Below are 8,909 nucleotides of genomic sequence, written 5' to 3'. Positions count from 1 at the left end.
CTGCTGTTGGGTGGAGTGTTCGGTATATGTCTATGAGATCAAGTTGGGTGATTGTAGCATTTAGCTCTTGCGTGTCTTTGTTGAGTTTCTTCCTGGATGTTCTGTCCTTCACCAAAAGTGTCATGTTGAAGTCTCCTATTAGTATTGTGAGCTGTCTATCTCTCTTTTCAGTGCTGTTAGAGTTTGTTTTATGTATTTTGGAGCCCAGTCGTTGGGGCTGTAAATATTTATTATAGTTATGTCCTCCTGGTGTATTGACCCTTTAATCATTATATAGTGTCCTTCCTCATCCTTTGTGGTGGATTTTACTTGAAAGTCTATTTGTCAGAGATTAATATTGCCACTGCTGCTCTTTTTTGAGTGTTGTTTGCTTGATATAATTTCTTCCATCCTTTGAATTTTAGCTCGTTTGTGTCTTTAAGTCCAAGGTGTGTCTCTTGTAGGCAGCATATAGACGGATCATGTTTTTTTCCAATCTGCCACTCTCTGTCTCTTTATTGGTGCATATGGTCCATTTACATTCAGCATAATTATTAAGAGGTATGAATTTAGTGCTGTCATTTTGATGTATTTTTTTGTGTGTAGTTCACAGTTTCTTTGTTCCCCTTAATTTTCTGTGCTGAGTCGTTTTTCTTTATGTATTTTCTTTTCATCTTTTTCATTGTTGTTGATTTTGTGTTTGCCGAGTCTTTACATTTTTCTAGTTTTTCATTTTGCTTCGTAGGATTGTTAGTTTCCTTTGTGGTTACCTTAATATTTACCCCTATTGTTCTAAGTTTATACCAATCTTTTATTTCTTTATATCACCTTGACTTCCCCTCCATATGAAAAATCTATGTCTACATTTTTTAAATCCCCCTTTTTTGTTTTAATATTGTCATCTTTTACATATGGATATCTCTCTTTCCCTATTTTCAAAGTTTTAGTTTTGATGCATTTTTGTGACTTCCTTATATGAGTCAATATCTAGTTGCTCTGCCCTGTATTCTAGTCCTGCGTTGTTATCAGATGTTGTTGATTTTCTAACAGAAGACTCCCTTTAGTATTTCTTGTAATTTGGGTTTGGTTTTTGCAGATTCCCTAAACTTCTGTTTATCAGGAAATGCTCTAATTTCATCATCATATTTGAGAGACAGTTTTGCTGGATATATAATTCTTGGCTGGTAATTTTTTTTCCTTCAAGGCTTTATATATGTCATCCTGTTGCCTTCTTGCCTGCATGGTTTCTGCTGAATAGTCCAAGCTTATTCTAATTGACTCTCCTTTGTAGATTACTTTTCTTTCATTCTTAGCAGCTCTTAAAATTCTCTTTTTATCTTTGGTTTTGGCAAGTTTGATTATAATATGTCTTGATGACTTTCTTTTTGGATCTACCTTATGTGGGGTTTGATAAGCATCTTGGATAGATATCTTCTTATCTTTCATGATATCAGGGAAGTTTTCTGTCAACAAATGTTCAACAAATCTCTTTGTATTTTCTGTTATCCTCCCCGTTCTGATACTTCAATCACTCATAGGTTATTTCTCTTGATAGTGTTCTACATAACTCTTAGAGTTTCTTCATTCTTTTTAATTCTTTTATTTGATTTTTTCCTCAGATAAGTTGTTTTCAAGTGCTTTATCTTCACTGTCACTAATTCTGACTTCTACTGCCTAAATTCTGCTCCTATGACTTTCTATTGAACTGTCTAATTCTGAAATTTTATTGTTAATCTTCTGGACTTCTGATTGCTGTCTCTCTGTGGATTCTTGCAGTCTATTATATTTGTCATTATGCTCTTGAATAACTTTTTTTAAAATCCGCTACTGCTTTGTCTGTATTTTTTTTTTTTTTTTGGCATTCTCTGCATTTTGTAGAATTTCCTTTCTAATTTCTTGAAGAGTTCTGTATATTAATCTTTTGTATTCTGCCTCTGGTAATTCCAAGAAATTGTCTTCCTCCAGAAAATGTATTGATTCTTTATTTTGGGAGTTTGCTGAAGCCATCATGGGCTGCCTCTTTATGTGATTTGATATTGACTGTTCTCTCCAAGTCATCAATAAGTTATTATAATTTTATTTTATATTTGTTTAGTGTGTCCTAGCTTCTTGTTCTGTTTTGTTTTGATATGCCCAAATAGGCTGCTCATGTGCGCTAGTTTTATTACTGGGGCATTTGAAGCTCTAACGTCCTGTGGCCAGGTAGTTAGGTCTGTAACTAAGTATGATTGCCCAGGAGTCTGTCAAAGTTTCCTGTATGTATTTAGCTCAGGTGTCCAGGCAGTCAGTCACCAATTGTGTGGTGCAGGCTCTCACCTACAGTCTTAGAGAAACATGGGTGATTGGTGTAGGCACAGGCATCTGGCTGCAGTAGGGGGTCATGCACTGAGCAAGGCAGGGGCTGACAGCTACACCTGAATGTCTGAAAGGAAAGTTTGTCCCTGTTCCCTAGAGAGAGTAGGTAGGTGAGTTTTGCAGCTGGACTATGAGCACCCTAGTCTGTTGACTGTAAGGACTGAGGGACACCACTTTTTCTTGGACCCCTATAGCAGGTGGCTAGGTGGCATGGGTGGAGCCACCTCTCCTCAAGCCCTGATGCAGATGGTAAGGCACCTGTTTAAAGGGCAGAGCAGTGTCAAGCGTCACAAATCTGCCACTTCACAGCTGAAACAGTTGAAGTTAGACTTCAGGTGTTTACCCTGTTGCAGGTGGTAGTGAGGGCTTACTCTGTTGAGATGGGTCCACATAAGTCTATACAGGATTGGAAGGCCCTCAAAGTCTGCAGACCCTGTATGTCTGTGTGTAGGCAAAGGAACTGTGCCAACCCTGAGTTCCTGTCTTAGGGGAGCCAGTAGCTTATTTCTTCCCTGTTTGTTAATTTGTTCCCTCTCCAAGACCAGGAGAATGGGTCAGGGTGCCTTATGGGATCTACTTCCAGCCTAGGGGACTCAGAGATCAATTAAGCTGCCTGGACCCGGTGCAGAATGTGGAGGGAGGAGGTAAACAGGAGAGAGGGATTTCCCTAATAGTTTTTTTTTTTTTTAAATCCCTGCACAAGGCCACACACATATACTTATCTTTAGCCACTTGGGTGCTTCTTTTCACTGGTTCGGAGTGTCCAAGCAGAGTCTCTGCTGCTAGATCTCTCTCCATCTGGAAACTGCCTCCCGAGTGAGAGAGCAGAGCTGTGTGCTGGCCTCCCTGCACAACCCGAGCTGGTCTGGGCTGAAGGGCTGTGGTTCCCATTGGGTCAGGTCAGGCAACTCCTTGCTACTTCCGAAGCATCTCTCTCTCCCCCCGCCACTCAGTCCGATTCCTCAGCTTTGCCTTGTTCTGGGCTTAGATATTCACATACATTCAAATCACTTGTTTTATCAGGTCTTTGTTGTAAGAGGGACATAGGAAGCCATCTGACTACTCTGCCATCTTGGCCCCGCCTCTCTCATAAACATTTTTATTCATCTCTACAAGATATTAGGCTTTGACAGTGTAGGAGTCTCAGTTTCCAGGGAAGAAGACTTCCATCAGGGGAAAAAACGGATGGAAATACTGAACAGAAAATAGAAATTATCACTAGCTGCTCAACATGCCACTCTACAATAAGCAGACTACTACGTTATCAGTTTGGCTGGGGTGAGTGATCCTGAAAACTAAGGGGAAATAGGATTTCTTTGAACAATGGGAGACTTGAGCATATCTAGTTTTGAGAAGATTCTTTGAGGTGCCACCTGGTACTTCATAGTAGATAAAGTTAATGGAAGATTATAGCAATCAAAGCAAGTAGGACCACCAGAGTACCATGTACTTAGAAACTAATGTTGGACTTCAACCAGCTGAGGTTCTAGTTGATGACATAGGGAATAATTAATGGGTGGTGGAGTACAGAATTCATGTATATCATCTTTGGCTTTGACTGTCATAGCTTACCATATTTTCATCCTTGAATTTTATGTATATATTTTTTATAACTATACATACAGCCTCTGCTCACTTACTGACATGGTTAGGTTCCAAAGACCAGGTCATTATGTGAAATCAGTGTTACGTGAAAATGGAGGATGACCACGTCAGATCACAAAATAGAGGATGATTACATCATTACATAACTGCCAAACCACTGAGAATCATGGCTCAGCCAAGTTCACACATAACGTTAACCATCACAGCCAGTATTATTCTTGTCTCACACCTAGGTGTTTGTTACTCCCAGACAAACATCATTTATGTGCAAAATAGCCAGATAGGAAATATTTTACAACTGTCATAAATGTGAAATGTCAGATAACGGGATAGTTGATAAGTGAGGAGAAAGTGTATACACTTTTCATCTCTTATTTTATGTAGTGGTTAAGCACTTGGCTGTTATCCAAAAGGTTGGTGGTTCAAACCTACCAGCTGCTCTGAGGAAGAAAAGTCTGGCAGTGTGCTTCGATAAAAATTACGGCCTTGAAAACCCTATGGGACAGTTCTACTCTGTTCTATAGTGTTGCTATGATTTGGAATCAACTTGATGGCTTTAGTTTATGTTGATGACAGTGAATGTGAAAATTAGTCTCTGGATTACAGAATGTCAGCGTCATACTAGATCATGACAAACAGAGAAGACAAAAGAGCCTCACCAAGCTGTTGATGAGATTTGGAGGTCTCTTTCAGTAAGAGTCAGTTTTAGTAGCAGAAAAGTCTTCTTTGTTCTGATATTCTGATCATTTTCCCATAGCTATGAACCTGGGGCACACAATTTCAGCAGTTGTCTTGGAAGTAATGTTTTCCCTGATGGGTCAATTTTCCGTTGTTTGGGGAAATTTTTTGAAATTGAAGAATAAAACTTATTCCTTTTGCCCTTGAAAAGATTTTATGTACTCTCAGAGTAAACAAAAAAAAAAAAAAAGTTTTCTGAGTGAAAATTTCCATTTCCTGACCTGAGCCATGACTGAAAAATATATAATATGTTCATTTTTTTAATTTGGCAGAAGAAACAATAACATACAACAAAGAAATTGAAATAACTAAAAATCCTACTATCAAGAGCTAATCAACAAATCACTATTAAGAAAATATTCTACAAATGTTCAGATGGTTCTAAGTGTATTTAGGATATTTCGATGAAAAATAAGCAACTACCTAAAATACTGATAAATACTCCAACACTTTTAAAAGACTGTTTTTCCAGGGATTCCCCTTTTGTTTTTAGTACACGAAGCTTATAGAAAATATGTCAGTTAAAATTTTGTAACTAAATCTAACTATATAAGTTTGAAACATGAAAAATTATCTAACTTTTTTTCCTATTTTCCCCTTTATTCTCTTTTAACTAGTCAAAAATTTTATTTTTTCTTGATTTGCTTCAATCATAAATACAGTTATCTTCCTTTCTTGTCTTTACAAGAAATTTTAAACCTTCATTTCCATATTTTTCTTTATGCCTGAGCTGATGCAGCTTATTTCTTTCATAACACTTTTTTTTAAAAACCTCTATGGAGCCATAAGAACTGAGCCAGCTACAAAGCTTCAGCATACCAAATAACAAAGAAAATATGAGATTTTTTTTGCTTCCTAAATGTGTCAATGTCAGAGTCAGAATTTCTGCACAGCATTCTTGAAATAATGATTGCTAAAACACAGAGATTCCAATATTTTAATATATCAATATTAAAGAAATGCAAGGTGGCAAGTAGCAAAAGTAGGGAATTTTTTACTTTCTTCTTTGTCTTCAGACAATTTACTTAACACAAATACTGAGCACTCACTGTAACAGTGTTAGCTTAATTCAGTAACCAATTGCCTTAAGTTAATTTTATTTTGAAAACTTTAAAAGTATACAATAACTACCATATCTCATCCATGACTCACTTGTTCGTGCAATATTGATTTAGATTTTACACTGATGAGATAGATATAATTTAAAAATTTTCTGTAAAATAAAAATTCTCAAAAAAGCTGGTTGAAAAAGATTCATTTGGACTAGACAGAATGTATATCAAGAAAATAATTATAATCAAACATATCACACATTCTTATTTTAAATGCATTTCAGAATTTAAGAAATTGCCGTATATTCTAGCACATAAGTAGTGACATTTTCAGAATAATTCAGTTATCTGCTTAGGCATTTTCTTTTGTAATTATGTAACAGTTTATTCTCAAAATCTTAGTGTTTCTTAAAATTTTTCTTACTGCATTCATAAACATTGAATTGTTTCATCATCAAATTTAGGAAAGTTATACTTGTGCAGATGGTAAATTTATCAATGATACACTGACTTATTTAGAAGCGTGCTCTTAATTGTGAATCTAAATTAATATTTTATTATTTTTATTTAATTTTAATCATTTAGGTGTTTTCTTTTTATTTTTTATTTTAAATTTTATTGTGCTTCAGATGAAAGTTTACAGCTCAAATTAATTTCTAGTTCAAAAATTTATACACATATTGTTTTGTGATATTGGTTGCAATCTCCAACAACGTGACAACATGCTCCGCCTTTCCACCTCGGGTTCCAGTCCTGTTCCATCCAGTTTCTGTGCCTTCCTGCCTTCTAGTCTTGCTTTTGGACAGGAATTGCCCATTTAATCTCATATATTTGACTGAACTAAGAGGCATGTTCCTCGTGTGTGTTATCTTTTGTTCTATAGATTTGTCTTGGTGGTGTAGAGCTTAAGTGTTAACCAAAATGTTGGTAGTTTGAATCCACCAGCCGCTGCTTGGAAACCCTACAGGGCAGTTCTACTCTGTCCTGTGGGATTGCCATGAGTCAGAATCAACATAATGGCAACAGATTGGGTTTTTAATCTTTATCTAAAAAGTGAACTTCAGAAATGGTTTCAATTTTTGGATAGGAGAGTGTCTGGGGGCCATAGTCTTTGGGGTTTCTCCAGTCTCTGTCAGACAAGTAAGTCTAGCCTTTTTCTTGCGAATTTGAATTCTGTTCTACATTTTTCTCCAGTTTTGTGTGGGACTCCCTGTTGTGATCCCTGTCAGAGTGGTCATTAGTGTAGTCTGGCACCATCTAGTTCTTCTGGTCTCAGGCTGATGGAGTCTCTGGTTCTAGGCATTTTCTTAATAAATATATTGCAATAGTTTTTCTTCTAAATTAACTATAATTCAATTAATATAGAGTGCTTTTTAAAGTGCCTAGTCACCTGCTTCAGGAGTTCAAGAAAAACTGGTGCCCTTGAGTCTTTGCAGCCAACATAGTGGGGTGCTCTTAGCCAGGCTGCAAAACTCACCTACCTATTCACCCTAGAGACTCTCAGATGCAGCGGTCGGCCCCCTGCCTGGCTCAGCATGTGATCCCTTACCACAGCCAGAGTCCAGTGCCTGCACCAATCACCCATGCCTCTCTAGGACTGGGGGTGAGAGCCTGCATCACACACTTGGAGATCGACTGCCTCCACACCCAAGCTGATCCCATATAGGAAATTTTAACGAACTCCGGCAGGCACATACTTAGTTACAGAACCAAAGACCTGGTGACAGGACATTAGAGATTAAAAGGTGTCAAAAATCAAACTAGTGCACATGAGCAGCCTATGTGGGCATATTAAAAGAAAACAAAATAAGAAGCTAGGTTTCACTAAGCAAACACAAAATAAAATTATAATAAATTATTGATGGCTCGGAGACAACAGTAAATATCAAGTCACATAAAGAGGCAATCCATGATGGCTTCAGCAAGCTCCCAAAATAAAGAATCAATAAATTCTCTGGAGGAAGAGAACTTCTTGGAATTACCAGAGACAGAATACAAAAGATTAATATACAGAACTCTTCTAGAAATAAGAAAGGAAATTCTACAGAGTGCAGAAACAGCCAGGGAACATACAGACACAGTAGTAGCGGAACTTAAAAAAGTTATTCAAGAACATAATGCCAAATTTAATAGGCTGCAAGAATCCATAGAGAGACGGCAATCAGAAATCCGGAAGATTAACAATAAAATTTCAGAATTAGACAACTCAATAGAAAGTCATAGAGCAGAATTAAGGCAGTAGAAGTTAGAATTAGTGACATTAAAGATAAAGCTCTTGACTACAACTTATTTGTGGAAAAATCAGATAAAAGAATTAAAAAGAATGTGGGACTCTATCAAGAGAAATAACCTACGAGTGATTGGAGTACCAGAACAGTGGGGGATAACAGAAAATACAGAGAAAATTGTTGAAGATTTGCTGATAGAAAACTTCCCTGATGTTATGGAAGATGAGAAGATATCTATCCAAGATGCTCATCGAAGCCCACATAAGGTAGATCCCCAAAGAAAGTCACCAAGACATATTATAATCAAACTTACCAAAACCAAAGATAAAGACAGAATTTTAAGAGTGGCTAGGGATAAACGAAAAGTCATCTACAAAAGAAAGTCAATTAGAATAAGCTCAGACTACTGAGCAGAAACCATGCAGGCTAGAAGGCAATGGGATGAGATATTTAAAGCCTTGAAGGAAAATAACTGTCAGTCAAGAGTTATATATCCAGCAAAACTGTCTCTCAAATATGATGGTGAAATTAACATAGAGTGCTTTATATTTGGTGGTAGACCATTTTAAATACCTTGAGTATGAAGTTAGATGTCCCAAAACATGGGGCATCTATCTTCCTCACCAATTAGCTTTATTTGGTATTTCACCAAGTATGTATCTGGGTAGTTGATGTGTGATAGGCATTGTGCTAATTGCTGAGGTGTCAACATTAGAAAATTGTGCTCCCTGAGTTAAAAGATATAACAAGTCAAGGTTTGATGATAATCATGTTATATTCAGTATAGTATGAAAACAATAATCTTATGTTATTTTTTACATTTCTTTTTAATGATTATTTTAAAATGAAATGGTGAACATCGACTATCTCCATTTTTCTAAAAAGAAAAAAAATGCCCTTATGTGTGAGTTGATGTAAATGAAGAAGATTTGGTAGATGCATTTTTGTGATT

This window comes from Trichechus manatus, unplaced genomic scaffold (assembly GCF_000243295.1).
Source record: "Trichechus manatus latirostris isolate Lorelei unplaced genomic scaffold, TriManLat1.0 scaffold00196, whole genome shotgun sequence".
In the NCBI taxonomy this organism is placed as follows: domain Eukaryota; kingdom Metazoa; phylum Chordata; class Mammalia; order Sirenia; family Trichechidae; genus Trichechus; species Trichechus manatus.
Note: the sequence above shows the minus strand (reverse complement) of the source record.